This window comes from Bombina bombina, chromosome 4, assembly GCF_027579735.1.
Source record: "Bombina bombina isolate aBomBom1 chromosome 4, aBomBom1.pri, whole genome shotgun sequence".
Classification (NCBI taxonomy): Eukaryota; Metazoa; Chordata; class Amphibia; order Anura; family Bombinatoridae; genus Bombina; species Bombina bombina.
Window position 1 is genome coordinate 136,072,697 of NC_069502.1, and position 23,631 is coordinate 136,096,327.

At 39.9% G+C, this 23,631-nt stretch overlaps 1 protein-coding gene across 3 annotated transcripts in view; it reads left to right on the top strand.

The window, feature by feature from the left end:
- LDAH (lipid droplet associated hydrolase) overlaps positions 1-23,631 on the top strand; it is a 900,338-nt gene that overhangs the window by 703,626 nt on the left and 173,081 nt on the right. The window lies entirely within an intron of this gene.

Consider the following 23,631-nt stretch of genomic DNA (forward strand, 5'->3'; position numbering starts at 1 on the left):
TCCAATTCTGGACCTGTAGTGCCTAAACAAGTTTCTGAATGCCCCCTCTTTCAAAATTGAGACAATACGGTCAATTCTTCCCCTGGTTCAGGAAGGACGGATTATGACCACCATAGACCTTAAGGATGCATACATTTACGTTCCAATACCCGAGGGACATTTTCAGTTCCTTATGTTTGCCTTTCTGGACCAGCACTTCCAGTTCATAGCACTTCCGTTTGGGTTAGCTACTGCTCCAAGGATGTTTACAAAGGTTCTGGGGGCTCTTCTAGCCATTTTCAGAACAAGATGTATTGCAGTAGCACACTAGCTGGACGATATCTTGGTGCAAGCACCATCTTTTCATCTAGCAAGGGAGCACTCTGAATTCCTTCTCAGTCTTTTTCGATCACATGGATGGAAGATAAACTTGGAAAAGAGTTCTCTTACTCCAAATACCAGGGTGAATTTCCTTGGTACGGTGATAGACTCTATATCCATGAAGATCTTTCTAACAGATCAGAGATGTTGCAAGCTGAAATCAGCTTGTCTTGCCCTCCAGGTCTCATTGAGACCTTCGGTGGCCCAGTGTATGGAGGCGATTGGACTCATGGTGTCTTGTATGGACATCATTCCCTTTGCCAGATTCCATCTCAGACCCTTACAGTTATGCATGCTGAGGCAATGGAACAGTGACCATTCCGATCTGTCCCAACAGATAGTAATGGACAGCCTGTCAAAAGATTCGCTCTCTTGGTGGCTCTGTCAAGATCAGCTGTCCCAAGGCATGTGCTTCTTGAGACCGTCCTGGGAGATTGTAACTACAGACACAAGTATATCCGCCTGGGGGGCCATTTGGGGTGCCAGGAGGGCACAAAGGCTGTCCTCTCTTCTGATCAATATCTTGGAACTCCGGGCAATCTTCAATGCTCTGAAGGCTTGGCTCTGGGTTTGTTCCAGTTTATCAGATTCCAATCAGACAATATAACTTCGGTAGCCTACATCAACCATCAGGGAGAAACGAGAAGTTCCTTTGCGATGAGAGAAGTATCTCAAATTGTAGAATGGGCGGAGGCCCACAATTGTATGCTGTCAGCGATTTTTAGCATTACAAACTATAGCCTGGCGCTGTAGTTCTAGGTGCAATAGATGCTATACAGCTGTAGCAATGGTGAAAGTCCAGTTTAGTGCACATGAAAGCTATGTCATCAGGAGGGTCAAGCGGAGATAGACTGAATGAACGTGCACTATTATAGTCTAAGGGGTATATTTACCAAGCAGCGGATGCTGCTTATTCTGCGTTAACCTTTCCGGCTCGCTGGAAACAGGCGTTAAGAAGTCTTTTAGGCGGCTCTGGTAATAAAAAAGAAAAGTTTCAAATGATGGGCAGCCTGTGGATCCATACAGATAGCATATTTCAAGGTAAATATGTTTATTTCCGAACATTGAGAAATGGGAAAGGAATCAAAAGCAATTTTAACAATCTCACAATTTAATGAGAGGAAAAAAAATGTAAGGTTTACTGTCCCTTTATTTTACGAACCCCAAGTTTAAAAGGAACACCTTGATTCTCCCCAGCCAACAGCCGCTTTTACTTAATCTTTTTTCATGCAAAGCATATTTTAACATGTTTAACTGTTGCTCTTTCATGTACATGGTAGAACATCTTTAAATAATATGTCCCTTTAATGAGTGTAAAGATTAACAGTAAAATTAGGAGACTCTTGAAGAGAAAGCAGAGAAATGGAAAATATTAGTCGAGCTATAGCATCCTCCAGTGAAAGTTGTGCTCATGTAGCTCATCAACATATTTGTATTTTGATTGTTTCATGTTCAAAGTTGATTTTAAAGGGACATGAAACCCAGCATTTTCCTTCATGATTCAAATAGCACAGGAGCTGGGAGCTAGCTGCTAATTTGTGGCTGCACATGTATGCCTCTTTTCATTGGCTTACTGATATAGTCAGCTAGCTCCCAGTAGTGCATTGCTCCTCCTTCAACTAAGGATACCTAGAGGATGAAGCAAAATGTATAATACAAGTAAATTGGAAAGTTTTTCAAATTCCTAAAATTATTTGCATTGTAGAGTTCAGTCAAATCTACTTGCTTATCTTCACTATAAAAACTTAAGAACCTAAAAATATAATGCTGTTTTAAACTTTTGATTTAAAAATAAATGAAATAAAAATAAGTTTTGAGTGAATATGTCAAATTGATAATATCAGTCGCATTTTAGATAGTTGCTGAAATGATGTAGGGTCATATAAGGGCAGGATGTTTTATCTAAAATGCCTCTTTAAAGCAGAGTGACAAAATTAGATGTGTGTAACCTGTTGCTGGAAAACACTGGCTCATAGCCTGTAATTCAAAATGAGTCACAAGCACCTGTGGAATGTTGTCCTAGGACATAAAAAAAAATTGCATCCATATTAGCAAGTCACTTATAGAGTTATTTTTCTTAGCACCAGGTTCAGTATTGCTGCATCCTTCAGTTCCTTGTCTGTAATATCTCTAAACTTATTACTTTTATATTTCCCATCTCATGTTTAAGCATTGGTCATTTTTACAGGATACATTTCCGTGACTATTTAAGGGTGTTTGGTCTCAGCAAGAGGTCTGTGAGTGTTAGTAGGTGACCTTTCTTCCTTTCCTGCGGTTTATTTATTATCTGTTTCTAGTGACGAGGTGAAGGATAGGGACCGCAGCCAACACTTTTCTCAGACAACCTCCTGAATTCTTCAGTACTTCTTCAGGCTGAACGCCAAGCAACATTTCAAAAATGACACAGAGCCGGGCAAGGAAGAGTACAGGCTGCTGTTTTATATTAATGAATGCAGAGGGCAACCTTTCTATGTATATTTCTATGGTGTTCTGCAAAGAAAAAAAGACATAAATGCAAATGTTAATATATTACTAAATAATTGTATGCAAAATGTAAAAAAAAAATCTCATTTTATTCAGTAATATACTATTTTGATTCTTAAATAATTGCACTATTGCGTGCCTATAGCTACATGTTTAACATAGATAAAGTCAGCTTCGGGCAGGCAATGCTCTACTGCTCCGTAGCTGAAAGAGGCCGCTGTGCTTATTGGTGGTGACATATGTGTGTAACCACCAATCACTGGATGTTTTCAACTCAGGTTCAACAGTGTAGTCTCGCAGTGTGTAAACTCCTAGGTATGGGCAAACAATAGTACAATATTAAACAAATGTTTTAAAGCAGATATAGCCAACTAATGGCCCATGGGCCACATAAAGGCCTTTGCACAAGTTCTGGTGCCCCCCCCCACACACACATACACAAACACACACACACACATACATTCATACATACACACACACACACATACATACATACACACAAACACTCACACACTCACACATACATACACTCACACAAACACATACATACACACAAACACTCACAGAAACACATACATACATACACACACATTCACACAAAAACATACACACACACATACTCAAACATTCACACACACGCATACATACACACACACACGCATACATACACATACACACAATCACACACACATACATACACACACGCATACATACTCACACACACTCACACAAACACATACATACACACATATTCACACAACATACACACACACACACACACATACATACACACAAACACTCACACACACATACATACATACACACAAACACTCACATACATACACACAAACACACACACTCACACAAACACATACATACACACAAACACTCACACAAACACACATATACACACATACACACACATTCACACAAAAACATACTCACACACACATATACATACACACAAACACTCACATACACATACATAGACACAAACACTCACACATACATACACACACGCATACATACTCACACACACTCACACAAACACATACATACACACACACAAACTCGCACAAACACATACATACACACACATTCACACAAAAACATACACTCACACACACATACATACACACAAACACGCACACATACATACACATAACACATACATACACACACACACAGGGACAAACACCTTGAAAATATTTTATGTATTAGACCAATCTGTTGTGACCAGTTAGGATCAGAAATACATTAGCTACTGTGGGCTAGATTACAAGTGGCAAGCTAACTGTAGCACACAAGCATTGTGGGGTATTTCACTACTCTTTGTGCGCAACAGAAATAGCATGCGTATTATTAGGTGAAAGTAACTGCGTTCCCTTGAGCTCAGCTGAATTTAACGCTCATCAGGTTAGCGCAACTTCAGAGCTCTGGTTAACTGTTACGCGACACAACAAATATGCACAAAACAAGTCAAAAATACATTTAAACGTAGAGTTACAATCATGATAACAATGTCTGCTAAAAAATATTGTAAGAAAAAAATATTACATTAAAAAGTTATAAGGGCTCAAACATATGAGGTCTCAGGTGTGTGGGGAAAAAGGGCTGCAAAGGGCTTTAACATAGAGATATTGAAATATTAAATATAAAATATAAAAAAATAAAAAAAAAATAAACATTCTGTCAAATATTTTAAATAATTCATAGAATAAATCTATATTTTTACAAGATTAATAACTTTTGATGTGCGCTAACCCGACCTCATTATTACAACCCGATGCACAAAACGCATATTTTACATTCCTATGTTCTTTGCATAGAAAATAATGTACTTTTTATTATTAAATATATATTTCTATATATCTCTGATACTGTTCATGTAAAATACACATAGGAATAGATATACAGGTATAGGTATATATGATAGATATATATAGAAATATGTATTTACAATATAAAGGACATTTTCCTCTAAGTGAAGAACAGTGGAATTTTAAATATGTACAGTAAATATACAGTAAAACACATACATATATATATATATATATATATATATATATATATATATATATATATATATATATATATATATATATATGTACATTGGAGCCCTTTGCAGTGAATCGCCTGAAAACATGAAACATCATTTATTTACGTTTAATATTAAATAATGTGTTTAACTGTCTATGTAGTGTAAATACAGTATTTTACATTACAATATCCGTCACATAATAGAAAATGTTATATGTCTTTTTAAAAAGATACTACACTATATATATATATATATCTGTATATGCCAGCCTATACCTATATATAATCATCTATATATAGGTATAGATATACATTTTACCAAACATCCATTAGAAATAGTAAATATTTATTTAAGAATATATAGAACATTTTCTTCTATGTGAAGGACATTGGAATGTGAAATATTCATTTTTCATGTCGCGTTGAGTGCACTTGAATGAACGCGATCGGGTTAGCGCGCAAGTATTGGTGTTAGTTGTCTTTTTTTCAGTTTTCACTCTCCATTGAAGCCTATGAAACAATACGTTAACGCTGTCGCAAAGTCACATTTTTTACAGGCGTCTGGTTTTCCCTTGCGCACTTTTTACTTTCAACTCATAATACGAGCATAACCCATCTAGCGAAGTTAACGCTCGAGCAGGAGTGCTAAGTTGCGCTCCACACTTAATCTATCCCTGTATTGGTAATTACTGGGTAGTAAGTTGCAGGGTCAGTGCTCTGGTCTTGCAGGACACCAAAGCTTACATTACAGGAAAATCAGGCAAACTAAGTAATGTTTTACTACATATAATTAAACATGTTGGGCTAGATTATGAGTGGAGCACTAACAGTTATCAGCGAGCAAAAAGGGATTTATCGCAGTTGTTTGCGCTCGTCAGGGTATTACAAGTTGAAAGTAAACATGATCACTTGAGCACAATTGAAGCTAACGCTCGTCGGAATAGCACAGCCTCAGAGATCTGGCTAACTTTTTTACAAAGTCAAAAATACATTAAAAAAAACAGTTACACTCATAATAACACCAACTAATAAAAATTATTTAAAAAAATATTGCACACAAAAGTTATAAGGGCTTAAAGTGAAAGTAAACCCTAGCGTTGTACAAACGCTAGGATTTACTATTGAAACAAATAAAGGGCACTTTCATTCATGAAATAAGATACTTCATGTAGAAAGCTCCTTTATTTGATTCAATCACTTGCTGCTCTTAGCTCCTACAGCAGAGCATGGCTAAAAAAAATTTACTTATGGGAAATTTATACCCAAGCCAAAGAGGACACAGAATGCCAAAACGGGAGGGTAAGAGGCAGACCACATGAAGGCACTACCCAAAAAACACATTCCCAAAACAAAAAACCCTGTTTCGTCTGAAAACCGGGAACAAGAACCCTTTGAAAAAACCAAAAGGCAGTGCCATTGACGCAAATCTACCAGCAGGTCACCGAACCTGAACAGTCACCACGAATAGACGCAACCGAGATCACGGATCCCAAGGACACCATTTCTCAAGGCAACCCAGCCGCAGCCCCTCAACCAACTAGGGGACCGACGAACCATTTCCGAAGGGAACACAAGCCTAATATAAAGAGGAAAAAACCCCAAGTCGTCAAAAAGACAACCCTCTCCAGACGTACACTGACCCAGGTCCCAATGACAGGAACCACAGCAGAATACAAGAGAAAACCCAAAGGGAACAAACAGATCTCAAGGACCAGACAGCAGCTAAACAGCAGGGACCAAGGGCACTCCTATGAAAACCCGGTCACCAAGAGAAAAACCCCTACCAGCTAACCGGAGAAAACAAAACCCAGTCCCGCACCCCAGACCACAGGAGACTGGGGGTGCCGTACCAGCACGTATCAAATCCAGAGATGGTCAATGAATCATGATGCCAGACAGAAGGGAGAAGCTAGTGGTGCGAGCAACAGCAGAGCCCTCCCTGAAAAGGAAATACCCCACCCTGCTCTTGTACAACCAAGACAGTCCAACCACTACAGGCCATCGAGCCGAACGCCAAAGCAACTCAGTTCACACGGCCAATAAAGTTACTTAGGATTAGTGCAGCGATGCAAACACAACCCATCCATTGACCGGTAGCTAGACAAGCCAACAGGCCGCAACGACAAGCAAACCAGCACACACCTTCACTCAAGAAAACGGGGAGGAATAAACAGTTACTAAAGAACAAAATATGACTAGAACCCTGAGATAAGACACCTAGAAATGGGTGATAAGAATCCCAACGGCCAGCACGTCTCCAAAAACCCCGGACCACCGGAACCCATCACTCTACAGAGAGACAAAAAAGGCCCCCAGTGGAAAACACGAGATAAAAAATACTTGTCCCCAAACCTCTATAATCATCTGAGGATGATTACCGAGACACCGAGCACCCAAAGGGCGCCTCCCGCTAAAGAGGTCTGGCAAAAGCCATAGAAGAACAACTCACTGCGTGAAACCTCAGAGAGACAATCTCTCGAGCCCCCTAAGCTAGTCCGTCAGACAGCTAAACACAGAAGCGGGGAAAAATCCCAACACGCTGTCACTGACCCCACAGGTCGAAAAGAAAACCAGGACAGAAGGCGAACAGCAGGGCCTCATGGAGAAAAACTCCAAGCTCAGTCTTCACAACGGGGTAGTTAACCGGAGACTTCCAAACTCCCCATAAAGGAGAAACAAAGTAACGCATCCTAATCTCAATCCCAAGTTCCAAAGAAGAACCCAGAGACAACGAGATAGGAGGAACCAGATCGCCGAAGCCCTAGATCCAAACCCCCTGAGTCTAATAGGTAGGACCCAACGGAAAACTCCCTGAGTCTGATCCAACTGACAATCTCCGCAGAGGAGACACTGTGATGAAAACCGCAGCACTAAATCCTACAGACCCTAGAATCCTAGGACAGAGGTCAACCTGGTCCTAAACCCTAAAAAGGGGCTACTTAATGACCTACGAATCCTAGTGGCAGCACCTGACAAAAAGGAGAACCACATAACCCGAGCATAAAAGCTCCCAGAGGCGAAGATAGTGAAACCAACCACCTCTGAAAGGCCCTTAAAAACGACTACCGCCATGGAGGAATAGCGGACACCAGGATACTTCAGATCAGTAGACAGGCGCTTTACGCCTGAGATCAATCCCACAACCTTTTACTGCAGGAAGGACGGAGCGAAACACTACGCCACATATCCTTCAAGCTTGTGCCAGACCTCTAAAGAGTCCAAGTATAGTACAAACTAGACCATGACCATGAGTCAACAAGTATCTCAAATGTCAGAACCGCTACAAAGTAGCAAGGACCACAGCCCTCCACCTGGGCTGTGAAGGAACACAGTGATACACCACCGGCCCTATTTCTAAGGCAGAACTGCCACGGACCAGCCCAAGCGCTTCCGATATCCAGACCCTCAGGTCTAAATTAAATATTAGTGTAGTTGTTTTTTTTGTTTGTTTTTTTAAAACAAACAACTGAACAAGTGAACCGACAAGTCCGCCGGACCAGCCAGGCAAAACGTGCGTCACTAACAAGCACACAAATAACGCCGGACAAAATCTGGGAACAATTTCTATAAAAGAAAGTAAGTCGATCAATCCCAAAATTCCCATAGGGAAGAAAAAAACAGAAGTAAATAATCCAGACCGGATAAAAGAACAAACAAGGGCATCCGCCCAGAAGGAACCATGTTTCTGTAGTACCTGACAGATAGAGACCTTAACCTTCAGAAAAACGACTGGGAAAGCTCACATTAGACTGACCGGGGAAAACGTACCCCATTAGCCTATCGCACAGAACCCTGAGAAGATCCCTGATGATACAGTAAAGGATCCCCCAATAAATCAAACAGACGTCACAATAGGATGCGCAGCCGCACAATCCTGTAGCGAAAAGAACAACATGGGGAAACACGATGCCATTCATGGTCTGAACACCCGGTATAGGCAGACAAGCACATAACTGCAATGAAACCTCAGGATCCTGTAGGCGAATCAACGCCATTAAAATATTAAAACGAAAATGTCCCGCCATCTCCGGGGTAAAAAATCCACCCTGCGTGGAGGAGACATTAACATTGGGGTCACCCGCAAAGGTAAAAGGAGTGTGCGGTTGGGAAGGCTTCTCCTCAGGAACAGAGCCCCCAAAAGCCGATGGCTCAGAAGGACCAGAGTCCCCCGAGCCCGAGGGATCCGGCACACCATGCAGGCACGAGAGACAAGATTGGCAGACTTGCAATAACAGGACCAAATTACAGTCCTCATCCGAGGACGATTCTGAATCAGATATGAAAAATAGTCTCTGCATTAGAATCCGCCAAGGCTATGACTTTAAATATAACAACGCAATTGGGCTGGGGCACTCACCACCTCCTATGACCAGGCCTTGGGGGGCAGACTCTTTCCTCCGTCGCCACTCGGTCACGATGCAGAAGGAAGAGAAGACCTACCCAAGCGTAAACACGCACGGTTACCAGGTGCCCGTGAAATCCAAAAAGCGTGCCCCTCACAAGGCAGAAAAAGTAGGCCCCAGAACAAACTAGCAAGTCTGAGAAAAGAAAAATCGTAGCTCAAGGTCAAGCCTAGCAAAACGATACATGTCTTAGCCTCAGAGTCCAAATTCCCTAACACAAGCAGGATGATCACATAAGAAATACGATAAACAACCCCATCCCATTCACTAATCCCCCTGATTAAGAAGATAATCCCTTGATTCCCAGATCGAAGCAGAAGGAGCCTCAATGAGGCGCATACCGAACTGTCATAACAAATTACATTACAGCAACGTAATAAAATGAAACGATCTTGCTGGAATCCACGTTGTGGAACAGGAACACGGTCCTTCAAGTGTGACGAATTAGTAGCAGCGCCTCTGCCATGGACTTGAGAGAGAACAGCAGGTAGCGAAGCGAAGTTTGGCAACGCAAAGTGCTGAAAAGGAGCTGTGAATACGAATCGGGATGGTGTCTCAGGGGAAGCTCTCACTGCATCTCCGGACTCTCACTTTTGCCCAGGCCCTTACACGAGAGACCGACCGGACTTCTTAAAACTCCCGTCTCGTGTCGAAGGGTAGCACCCGCCATAGGAGACAAAATATAAAAATAAATTTAATTAAAGTATAATAAAAAACTTCTAACACTTTTCTGCCAACCTCCTGGGACGAAAGGCAAAGAATTGTTTTTTATCTTCTGGCACCTTTTCACCTTGATGCTTCTTCCACTGTTCCTTGTCCTCGGCTGAATGACTGGGGGATGGGGGAGGTGGGAGGAGTATTTAAGCCTTTGGCTGGTTGGTCTTTGCCTCCTCCTGGTGGCCAGGTTCTTATTTCCCATAAGTAATGAATGCGGCTGTGGACTCTTTCCCATTAGGAAGAAAAAATACATACAGTTGTGCTCATAAGTTTACCTACCCTGGCAAAATTTATGATTTCTTGGCCATTTTTCAGAGAATATGAATATTAACACAAAAACTTTTGGAGCGCAAAGAGAAGGGACACAGGACAATCTAAGTGCAGATTAAAACATTTTCCACTTTATTATAAAAAGTTAAAAAGATGTGCACTTACAAAAAGTACCCTCAAACATATGAGGTATGTCGCAGCATAATACAGATAGCCACAACGTGACGATAATTCCCAAAAGTTTCTTGTACTTCCTAAAAGTTTTATTTCTTGTACTGCTGAACACAGTCTTCTTTTTTATACAGAGTATATCTAAATTCTCCTACAATGAGTAATGGGGTGTATCTTTAGCTAATACATGCAACCAATGAGGCTGTTCCCTAATCCTTTATTACTGAGGGTAATTTTATGGAACGGAGGAAGTAGGCGAGCTGTGTGGAGCGGTGGATGCATAGCCGGATAACTTTTCAGCACTACCGCTGCCTCAGTAACACCTCCTCCATATTTTGTGAAGCTAGACTTTTTTCTTTATACAATCCTCAGTAATAAAGGGTTGGGGAACAGCCTCATTGGTGGCATGTATTAGATAAAGATACACCCCATTACTCGTTGTAGGAGGATTTAAATATACTCTGTGTATAAAAAAGGAAAAAAGAGACTGTGTTCAGCAGTACAATACACTTTTGGGAATTATTGTCACGCTGTGGATATCTGTATTATGCTGTGACATACCTCATATTTTTGAGGGTACTTTTTGTAAGTCCACATCTTTTATAATAAAGTGGAAAACTTTTTAATCTGCACTTAGATCGTCCTGTATCTGCAGATTCATTGTTTCCTGTTACCAGTGACTCACTGAGATCACACCAGTGTTTGAAACGGAGCTTCATGGTGGACACAGAAGATCGTGGATATCATATATAAGGAAAGGATAAGTATTTGTTCTCTAAACAAAGAGATCATATTATGTATATCCTCTTTGGAATGGACATTTTATCTAATTAACTATTAGTATTTCATTTTTTAATTTTTTTTTTTATATTGAGATACATTTAATATCAACAGATTGCATTGCATATTTCTCCAGCTGTTGGTATTGGTTATGTTATTATTTTATATGTTATGCTTGATGTAGCGCGGCCCTGATATTGTGTTATAGCAATAATTGTTACATTCATATTTTCATGTCGGGTTAGCGCACTTATATGCGATCAGGTTTGCACCCAAGTAGGGTTTTAGGGTTTTTTTCCACTTTTTTTGCTCCGTTAATTTCTATGAGGGAATAAGCTATCGGCTTTTTACGAGCATCAGATTAGCACACAAGCAAAAACTTTTAACTTGTAATTCGAGCGCTATCCGACACACACACAAAGCTTACTTCTAGCAGAGTAAACGCTTGAGCAGCTCCACTTGTAATCTGGCCCTTAATGGGGAATTCAAAGGGACAGTCTACAATATTAGTGTAGACTGTCCCTTTAATTTTCAGCTCCTATCCCTTTAATTAACAACCAATCGCTCACATTTCATTACATTCACTAGACGGTATTGGTCACTTTTATAGTTCCATCTCAGCACCTGAAGATTGGGAATTAAGCCAAAAATACATCTTAAAGTTATTTATAGAAACAGCTGAATTATTTACAACTAGAATTTATAACAAATATATCTGAAAAGTTATAACTGAGAAGGGCTGCCATTGTAAAGTATGGAGAATGAGGAATAAGGATGTCAGAACAGTGGGTTTATGGCCTGTATTCAAAAAAGACGCACTTCGTATTCTCGCTAATGGCCGCAAAAATTGGCAGAGAAATTGGCGTGTTTTTTATTTCCTGGGGATTTTCTCCCACAGGTTTTTATTTTAAGTATTTTTTTAAATTTTCAGTATCCTTTGTGCACTGCTCTATTTAATCAATTTCTTACAGTGGTGCTCACTAGTGCACTAATATTCCCGCTTGCTTTTTGAATAGCATTCCAAGCCAACATGGCTGCCTAAAGAGTAAAATATTGCAAGTACGTATATTTGCCTGCAACATCACCCGCATCGGCTGAAGAGCTGCATATATCAGCTGGACCTCTTGATTTTGAATGCCTGATTATAAGGCGAGTTTTTATGTGAATAGTCAGGTTCACTTGATTTTAATTAAGGGTAAAATAATCTCATATTTTGTCTTTCTTTCTTGTGAAAGTGAATATTAGCAAGTTTAGGGATAATCCCCTTTAATGGGGGTTTTAATAAAAAAAACATATTGCTCGGTTTAACATATGTTGAGCTTAAAGGGATAGTAAACACCAAAAATGTTATAAGTTTAATAATTTAAATAATCCCTTTATTTACCATTCCCCAGTTTTGCACAACCAACAGTGTTATAGAAATATAATTTTTCACATATTTTTATTGATGTTCATAATATATGACAAATTAGCCACTCGAAAACTTGATTTTTCACATTTGCAGCCTCATTTTCATTTTTATAGTTTTGTGAATAAATGCTGCTGTGATGAGATCCGTTTTAAACTTTGTAACATTTCTGACGGTTGCTTTCCTTGAGTAGGGAATATTGTGTATAATGTAGTGAGCCATGCAGCAGTACAAAATAATCAAGGCGCCAAATACTGAGACCTATTTATCAAAGGTCTGTCGGACCTGATCCCACAGTGCGGATCAGGTCCGACAGACCTCGCTGAATGCGGACAGCAATACGCTCTCCATATTCAGCATTGCACCAGCAGCTCTTGTGCGCTGCTGGTGCAATGCCGCCCGCTGCAGATTCGCGGCCAATTGGCCGCCAGCAGGGGGGGTGTCAATCAACCTGATCGTACTTGATCGGGTTGAATTGCGGCAATGTCTGTCCGCCTGCTCAGAGAGCAGGCGGACAGGTTATGGAGCAGCGGTCTTTAGACTCTGAAGACTCGCCAGAAACACAGGCCCTCAAGCTCCATTCGGACCTTGATAAATGGGCCTCACTGTGTCTGTCGCACCTTCTCGACTCTGTCGTTGTACCATGAAAGCAGCCATACACAATACATAAATGAATGAGAGTGGCTGCGTTTCAACAAAACTTTATTTATGGACAATGAAATTCCAGTTTTATATCATTTTCATGTGTCATATAATATTCTTTTTTTTCCCAACCATTTTAAAATGCAAAAGCTATGCACTGCTTAGAGCTAGGTGGTCATTGGTCTCTACACACCTATGCCTCTTTCCATTGGCTCACCAGATGTGTTCAGCAAGGTCCCAGTAGTACATTGCTGTTCTGGTGCTGTTTTCGACATATGCATTCAAATATATAGATATATATGAAAGCAATAGAGCAAATGCTCTGACACATTTTGTACTTTTATCTCCCTTTAAATATATAAACTGTGTTAGTGACTTGCATGGTTCTATATGGCATTATATAAGTGGCAGTATGAAGCAAAATAGAAAACTGAGTACACATCTAGAAATAAATGTGTGACATACAGACATATGTTTAAGCTTCGTTTCATATTCTGTCTACCCACACCAAGGGACCACAAGCGGGTAAGTCTTAGCACTGAGTTAATAATAGGTGTATCTATGATCTGGTTCTCTCCTGCTTCTCACTTTATAAATAGAGAGTGAATTTCAATTACTATTATTTATACAGTAAGCATATTTGTTGACAGGAATCACCTGTGAGTGGGTGGGTGCTAAACCAACAGGAGGTGGTTACTCCTCCAGTAAAATACACACATTCAGAATTAGCCCGAACACCAAAACAAACTTATGTGTGTAGTGTATTGATAGGAGTGCAGCTCTGTTTGTATGTGCTGCATATGTAACATGGGATTGTATTGATGGATGTGTACTGCTCTGTCTGTTGTGTATTGATAGGAGTGCAGCTCTGTTTGTATGTGCTGTATATGTAACATAGGATTGTATTGATGGATGTGTACTGCTCTGTCTGTTGTGTATTGATAGGAGTACAGCTCTGATTGTATGTACTGTATATGTAACATAGGATTGTATTGATGAATGTTTACTGCCCTGTTTGTTGTGTTGTGTATTGATAGGAGAGCAGTTATGTTTGTATGTGCTGCATATGTAACATGGGATTGTATTGATGGATGTGTACTGCTCTGTCTGTTGTGCAGTGTATTGATAGGAGAGCAGCTCTGTTTGTATGTGCTGCATATGTAACATGGGATTGTATTGATGGATGTGTACTGCCCTGTCTGTTGTGTTGTCTATTGATAGGAGTGCAGCTCTGTTTGTATGTGCTGTATATGTAACATGGGATTGTATTCATGAATGTTTACTGCCCTGTCTTGTTGTGTTGTGTTGTTTATTGATAGGAAAGCAGTTATGTTTGTATGTGCTGCATATGTAACATGGGAATGTATTGATGGATGTGTACTGCTCTGTCTGTTGTGCAGTGTATTGATAGGAGAGCAGCTCTGTTTGTATGTGCTGCATATGTAACATGGGATTGTATTGATGGATGTGCACTGCCCTGTCTGTTGTGTTGTCTATTGATAGGAGTGCAGCTCTGTTTGTATGTGTTGCATATGTAACGTGATTGTATTGATGGATGTGTACTGCCCTATCTGTTGTGTTGTGTATTGATAGGAAAGCAGCTCTGTTTGTATGTGCGGCATCTGTAACATGTGATTGTATTGATGGATGTGTACTGCCCTATCTGTTGTGTTGTCTATTGATATGAGTGCAGCTCTGTTTGTATATTTTGCATATGTAACGTGATTGTATTGATGAATGTGTACTGCCCTATCTGTTGTGTTGTCTATTGATAGGATGTTTCTATGTAACATGGGATTGTATTTATGGATGCGTACTGCCTGTCTGTTGTGTATTAATAGGAGTGCAGCTCTGTTGTCTTGTGTATTCTGTATTGTAAAAGGTCAGCTGTGCTCCTATCATTATGATATAAACTATATATATATATATATATATATATATATATATATATATATATATATATATATATATATGTGTATATATATATATATATATATATATATATTTATTGTAGTGTACTTATTCGTTTTAAATATGTGTGTATTGCAGCTTATCCTAATGCATTAACCCCATAGAAACCAGACCATTTTTCAATTTTCTTACCGTTAAGGACCAGGGCTATTTTTACATTTCTGCAGTGTTTGTGTTTAGCTGTAATTTTCCTCTTACTCATTTACTGTACCCACACATATTATATACTGTTTTAAATGGACTTTCTAAAGATACCATTATTTTCATCATATCATATAATTTACTACAAAAACATTATAAAATATAATGAAAAAATTGAAAAAAAAACACTTTTTCTAACTTTGACCCCCCCAAAATCTGTTACATATCTACAACCAGATGCCTAGATTACGAGTTGTGCGGTAACAGGGGTGCGTTGCTAACTTGCAGTTTATTGTCACCTCTCACTTTCCTACATCGCTGGTATTACGGGTTTTTATAAACCCGGTGTTAACAGGCAACAAGTGAGCGTAGAGCAAAATTGCGCTCCACACTGCACTCCAATACCAGCGCTGCTTAAGTGAGCGGTGAGCTGGTTATACATGCTCGTGCACGATTTCCCCATAGACATCAATGGGGGGAGCCGGCTGAGAAAAAGTCTAACACCTGCAAAAAAGCAGCGTAAAACTCAGTAACGCAGCCCCATTGATTCCTATGAGGAAACACATTTTATGTTTACACCTAATACCCTAACATGAACCCCGAGTCTAAACACCCCTAATCTTACACTTATTAACCCCTAATCTGCCGCCCCCAACGTCGCTGCCACTATAATAAACATATTAACCCCTAAACCGCCGTACTCCCACATCACAAACACTAGTTAAATATTATTAACCCCTAATCTGCCGCCCCTAACATCGCCACCACCTACCTACATTTATTAACCCCTAATCTGCCGCCCCCACTATACTAAAGTTATTTACCCCTAAACCTAAGTCTAACCCTAACACCCCCTGTAGTGCACCTGTAGTGTTAGGATTTTTTTAAGGGTGTATTGGGTGGGTTTATTTTTTAGGTTAGGCCTTTGGGCTGCAATAGAGCTAAATGCCCTTTTAAGGGTAATGCCCATGCAAATGCCCTTTCTTCTGTTATGTGTGATCAGTCCACGGGTCATCATTACTTCTGGGATATTATCTGCTCCCCTACAGGAAGTGCAAGAGGATTCACCCAGCAGAGTTGCTATATAGCTCCTCCCCTCTACGCCACCTCCAGTCATTCTCTTGCACCCAAAGACTAGATAGGAGGTGTGAGAGGACTATGGTGATTATACTTAGTTTTTAGAACTTCAATCAAAAGTTTGTTATTTTACAATAGCACCGGAGCGTGTTATTACCCCTCTGGCAGAGTTTGAAGAAGAATCTACCAGAGTTTTTCTTATGATTTTAACCGGAGTAGTTAAGATCATATTGCTGTTTCTCGACCATCTGAGGGAGGTAAAAACTTCAGATCAGGGGACAGCGGGCAGTTGAATCTGCATTGAGGTATGTAGCAGTTTTTATTTTCTGAATGGAATTGATGAAAAAATCCTGCCATACCGTTATAATGAACATGTATGTATACTCTACACTTTAGTATTCTGGGGATGGTATTTCACCGGAATTACTCTGTAAAAGTACATTAAACCTTTTTATTAGGTATTTTTCATGTTAAACGTTTTTGCTGGAATGTAGAATCGTTTGCATTAATGAGGTACTGAGTGAATAAGTATTTGGGCATTATTTTTCCACTTGGCAGTTTGCTTGTGTTAATTATGACAGTTTCGTTTCTCTCTCACTGCTGTGTGTGAGAGGGAGGGGCCGTTTTTGGCGCTCTTTGCTACGCATCAAAAATTTCCAGTCAGTTTTTCTGCATGATCCGGTTCATCTCTAACAGAACTCAGGGGTCTTCAAACTTCTTTGAAGGGAAGTAGATTCTCTCAGCAGAGCTGTGAGACTTATATAGTGACTGTGATTTAAAACGTTCATCAGGTTTCAGTCGGACAACATCACGACTGTAGCTTACATCAACCATCAAGGAGGAACAAGAAGCTCCCTAGCAATGATAGAAGTATCAAAGATAATTCGCTGGGCAGAGTCTCACTCTTGCCACCTGTCAGCGATCCACATCCCGGGAGTGGAGAACTGGGAGGCGGATTTCTTGAGTCGCCAGACTCTTCATCCGGGGGAGTGGGAACTTCATCCGGAGGTCTTTGCCCAAATACTTCAACGTTGGGGCAAACCAGAGATAGATCTCATGGCGTCTCGCCAGAACGCCAAACTTCCTCGCTACGGATCCAGATCCAGGGATCCGGGAGCGGTTCTGATAGATGCTTTGACAGCACCTTGGAACTTCAGGATGGCTTATGTGTTTCCACCCTTCCCACTGCTTCCTCGATTGATTGCCAAAATCAAACAGGAGAGAGCATCAGTGATTCTAATAGCGCCTGCATGGCCGCGCAGGACTTGGTATGCAGATCTAGTGGACATGTCATCCTGTCCGCCTTGGTCTCTACCTCTAAGACAGGACCTTCTGATTCAGGGTCCATTCAAACATCAAAGTCTAACTTCTCTGAAGCTGACTGCTTGGAAATTGAACGCTTGATTTTATCAAAACGTGGTTTTTCTGAGTCGGTTATTGATACCCTGATACAGGCTAGGAAGCCTGTTACCAGAAAGATTTACCATAAAATATGGCGTAAATACCTATACTGGTGTGAATCCAAAGATTACTCCTGGAGTAAGGTTAGGATTCCTAGGATATTGTCTTTTCTACAAGAAGGTTTAGAAAAGGGTTTATCGGCTAGCTCTTTAAAGGGACAGATCTCAGCTCTGTCCATCTTGTTACACAGGCGTCTGTCGGAAAATTCAGACATCCAGGCCTTTTGTCAGGCTTTAGCTAGGATCAAGCCTGTGTTTAAAGCTGTTGCTCCGCCATGGAGTTTAAACTTAGTTCTTAACGTTTTACAGGGTGTTCCGTTTGAACCCCTTCATTCCATTGATATAAAATTGTTATCTTGGAAAGTTCTCTTTTTAATGGCTATTTCCTCGGCTCGAAGAGTCTCTGAGTTATCAGCCCTACATTGTGATTCTCCTTATCTGATTTTTCACTCAGACAAGGTAGTTCTGCGTACTAAACCTGGGTTCTTACCTAAGGTAGTCACTAACAGGAATATCAATCAAGAGATTGTTGTTCCATCCTTGTGTCCAAATCCTTCTTCAAAGAAGGAACGTCTTCTACACAATCTGGATGTAGTTCGTGCCCTCAAGTTCTATTTGCAGGCAACTAAAGATTTTCGCCAAACTTCTTCCCTGTTTGTCGTTTATTCTGGACAGAGGAGAGGTCAAAAAGCTTCTGCTACCTCTCTCTCTTTTTGGCTTCGTAGCATAATACGTTTAGCCTATGAGACTGCTGGACAGCAGCCTCCTGAAAGAATTACAGCTCATTCCACTAGAGCTGTGGCTTCCACTTGGGCCTTTAAGAGTGAGGCCTCTGTTGAACAGATTTGCAAGGCTGCAACTTGGTCTTCGCTTCATACTTTTTCCAAATTTTACAAATTTGACACTTTTGCTTCTTCGGAGGCTATTTTTGGGAGAAAGGTTCTTCAGGCAGTGGTTCCTTCTGTATAATGAGCCTGCCTATCCCTCCCGTCATCCGTGTACTTTTGCTTTGGTATTGGTATCCCAGAAGTAATGATGACCCGTGGACTGATCACACATAACAGAAGAAAACATAATTTATGCTTACCTGATAAATTCCTTTCTTCTGTTGTGTGATCAGTCCACGGCCCGCCCTGTTTTTTAAGGCAGGTACATATTTTTTAAATTATAATTCAGTCACCACTACACCCTTGGTTTCTCCTTTCTCGTTGGTCTTTGGTCGAATGACTGGAGGTGGCGTAGAGGGGAGGAGCTATATAGCAACTCTGCTGGGTGAATCCTCTTGCACTTCCTGTAGGGGAGCAGATAATATCCCAGAAGTAATGATGACCCGTGGACTGATCACACAACAGAAGAAAGGAATTTATCAGGTAAGCATAAATTATGTTTTTTCAGGGCAATGGGGATCTTAGGTTTTTTTAGTTAGGCTTTTATTTGGGGGGGTTGGTTGTGTGGGTGGTGGGTTTTACTGTTGGGGGTGTTGTTTGTATTTTTTTTTTTTTAGGTAAAAGAGCTGATTTCTTTGGGGCAATGCCCTGCAAAAGGCCCTTTTAAGGGATATTGGTAGTTTATTGTAGGCTAGGGTTTTTTTTTATTTTGGGTGGGATTTTTTTATTTTGATAGGGCTATTAGATTAGGTGTAATTAGTTTAAAGATCTTGTAATTTGTTTTTTATTTTCTGTAACTTAGTGGGGGTTTTTTTTTGGTAATTTAGCAAATTTTATTTAATTGTATTTAATGTTGGGAATGTATTTAATTTTAGTGTAGTGTTAGGTGTTATTGTAACTTAGGTTAGTTTTTATTTTACAGGTAAATTTGTATTTATTTTAGCTAGGTAGTTATTAAATAGTTAATAACTATTTAGTAACTATTCTACCTAGTTAAAATAAATTCAAACTTGCCTGAAAAATAAAAATTAACCCTAAGCTAGCTACAATGTAACTATTAGTTATATTGTAGCTAGATTAGGGTTTATTTTACAGGTACGTATTTAGTTTTAAATAGGAATTATTTAGGTAATGATAGGAATTTTATTTAGATTTCTTTTAATTATAATTAAGTTAGGGGGTGTTAGGGTTAGGGTTAGACTTAGGTTTAGGGGTTAATAACTTTAGTATAGTGGCGGCAACGTTGGAGGCGGCAGATTAGGGGTTAAATGTAGGTAGGTGGCAGCGAAGTTAGGGACAGCAGATTGGGGTAAATAATATTTAACTAATGTTTGCTAGGCGGGAGTGCGGCGGTTCAGGGGTTAATATGTTTATTATAGTGGCGGCGATGTCCAGAGCAGCAGATTAGGGGTTAAAAATGTATTATAGTGTTTGCGATGCAGGAGTTAATTGTTAACTTTTTCACTAACTTTAGGTTTCTTACTGACATTATTTACAAACAGCTTGTGCAATTATGGCACACATAGTTGTAAATGTTTCGCTGGGATCCTCTTTGTTCAGAAATAGCAGACCTATATGGCTTTGGCATTGCTTTTTGGTAATTAGAAGGCCGCTAAATGCCGCTGCTCACCGCACTTGTATTATGCCCAGCAGTGAAGGGGTTAATTAGGTAGCTTGACACATCCCACCCATGATCCCTCCCTGACCTCTTCTTGACCTCTCTCAAAAAGCTCTCTTGCCTCCCCCACCTCACAATTGTCACCACCATCTTACATTAGTACAGTCTTTTTATTTATTTTTATTATATAATTTTTTTATAAAACTTTCTGTAGTGTAGCTGTCCTCCCTCATTAGCAAACCCCCCTCCCACATTCCTTTACAAACATGGATCCCACATAGGATCCCCCTCTCTTCCTTTCCCCTCCTCCCTCCTTCCCACTGCCATAATTAATGTAGCGTAGCATAGCGGTCCAGCCCCCTTCACTCCCCCTTCACGCTCCCTTCAACTCCTCCTACCTCCTCCAGCAATAGGTTGCCCACCCACCTCACTCCAAGCCCTCTGACGCCACAAACGATCGGCACTATCGCTGGCCGATGCAGAGAGGGCCACAGAGTGGCTCTCTCTGAATTGGTTGCTTAGGAAAGGGTATTGAACGATGCCTCAATATCGAGGCATCACTGCAATACCCTGAAACGATTATGATCACTTCCACCGCTTGAAACCCCTGAGGACGTACCAGGCACGTCCTTAGTCGTTAACTAAAGGTTTTTGTAGGACGTGTCTGGTACGTCCTTGGTCGTTAAAGGGACAGACTAGTCAAAATTAACCTTCCATGATACAGATAGGTTATGTCATTTTAAACAACTTTCCAATGTACATTTATCATCAAATTTGCTTTGTTATCTTGGTATTCTTTTTTGAAAGCTAAACCTAGGTAGGCTCAAACTGATTTCTAAACTGTTGAAAACTGTCTCTTATGTCAGTGCATTTTGACACAGAGAGTGCTAGTTCATGTGTGTCCTATAGATAACATTGTTTTCACTCCTGTGGAGTTATTTAGGAGTCAGCCCTTATTGCCTAAAATGAATGTCTGTCAAAAGCACTGAGATAAGCGGGCAATCTGCAGAGACTTAGATACAAGGTAATCACAGAGGTAATATGTGTATTAATAGGACAGTGTTGGATATGTAAAATTAGGGAATGTGTAATAAAGTAATTAGCTATAATTTTAAACAATAAAAAAATTCAAGTAGACTCTCCCTTTAAAGAGACAGTGTTCTGTAGTTCTGTCTCTTTTTTAATGTGCTCCAGATGTTCTATTTTTCATCTAGAGTGTATTAAATTGTTTACAAACAGCTAATTTACCTTTATATTCTCATTTGAAATAGCTGGTTTAGCCTGTTGTTTCCCCACCTATACTGAAAATGTAACTTACTTAAAGGACCATTAAACACAGTAGACTAGCATAATCGAGGCATCACTGCAATACCCTGAAACTGGTATTGTCAAATGGACAATGCAAAAGCACTTCGTTTGAATTTCAAATGAGTTTTGAGTTCTTTCTGACAAATTATAAAGTTAGTTAAATTTTCCCTCTCACTGCATCATGTGACAGCCTTCATCCAATCACAAAATGCATATACGTATATTCTGTGAATCTTGCACATGCTCATTAGGTGCTGGTGCCTCAGAAAGTAAACATATAACAATATTGTGCGCATTTAGATAATGGACGTGAATTGGAAAGTTGTTTAGAATTGTGTGCTCTATCTGAATGATGAAAGTTTAATTTTGACTTGAGTGTTTTTTCAAGCATTGGTTATAGAAAAACTAAAAGGTTTAGTTGAAATCATGCTCCCAGTAGGGGGGGTGTAACAGAGAGCTACCAAAATGTAAATTTTCTAATGTTCTCTCTAGGTATTGGTGTTTAAAGGGACAGTTTACACAGAAATCACGGACCAATATACCAATAGTAAATGCCTGAACTAATAAAATGATATATATAAATTCCAGCAAGAACGAATCCTGCGTCCAGATACAACCACCTGGATGCAAATATAGCCAGTCATATACTTTCAAAAAATAGTGCACTCTCGGGATTTAGTGAACAAAAAGGCAGCTTTAATAGATGACATTTCAGGGAACTCAAGTCCCTTTCATCAGATCAAAAAACAGTGAAACGTCATCTATTAAAGCTGACTTTTTGTTCACTAAATCCTGAGAGTGCACTATTTTTTGAAAGTATTTATATTATATATAAATATACAGTATATATAAATATTGAGAAAAGATACAATTGGTAAATGTTATCTTTTTTTCCTGTATAGGACTGACACTCCCCAAGGAAAGGGCTGAGGTGTGCATGTAGCTAACACTCCCACCCACCAATCGTATGCCATATGCAAATCTGAGCTGACTTAAATAGAATGTTGTATACAACATTGTATGCAGTGATAATTATATATTTATATATATTTATATATTATGTATGCAGCTATTTTACAAACCTCTACTATTGGCAGAAAAAAACCTTGTGTCCATTTGAGCATCTCCTTATATCAGAGACCAGCAATGTGTGCAGCAGTTGTGTAGGGCAAGCTGAAGACTATGCTTCACATTCCGTGGGGTCCTTGCACAGACCTGAACATTATGCTGGTATGCATTACAAAAAGAAAGACACTTGTTTCTTATAACTGTCGCCTGACATCATTCTGTATAAGTCAGGCCACAGTTATAAGAAACAAGTGCCTACATAGCTTTCTATTTGTAATGCATACCAGCAGTGGGGAAAAAAATGCTGCTCCCTGCTCAAATGGATGCGAGTTTATGCGGTGTAGGTCCGTGTTCCCTCTTGCAATGACGTCACCACTAGGGGGGCGCATTCGCGATGTGTTGGCACAGAGTAAGACCGGAGTGGCCGCATGGCCAGAAAATATTGTTTGGGGAATAGGCAGGACAATTCCAAAATGGTCTTTTGAAAAAATATTTGCAGAAAGCAATAAGGTGGTATATTGCTTGATCACCAATATGTTTAATTATTGAAGTACTTTTGTTTAAAATATATTCAATTTTTAAGTAAACTGTCCCTTTAAGTAAACAGAAAATAAGATAAGGAAGACTTTGTATAAATAATTAGACAGATAAGCTAATTAAGTATGTTCTCACAACAAGTTCATTATTCAAATACTCAATAAAAAGTCCAGAACCCAGGCTGAACAAAAAGTAAAAGGTCAGCAGTCAATAGCTGATGCGTTTTGGCATAGAGCAGCTTCGATTACGGCTCTATGTCGAAACATATCAGCTGTTGACTGCTGACCTC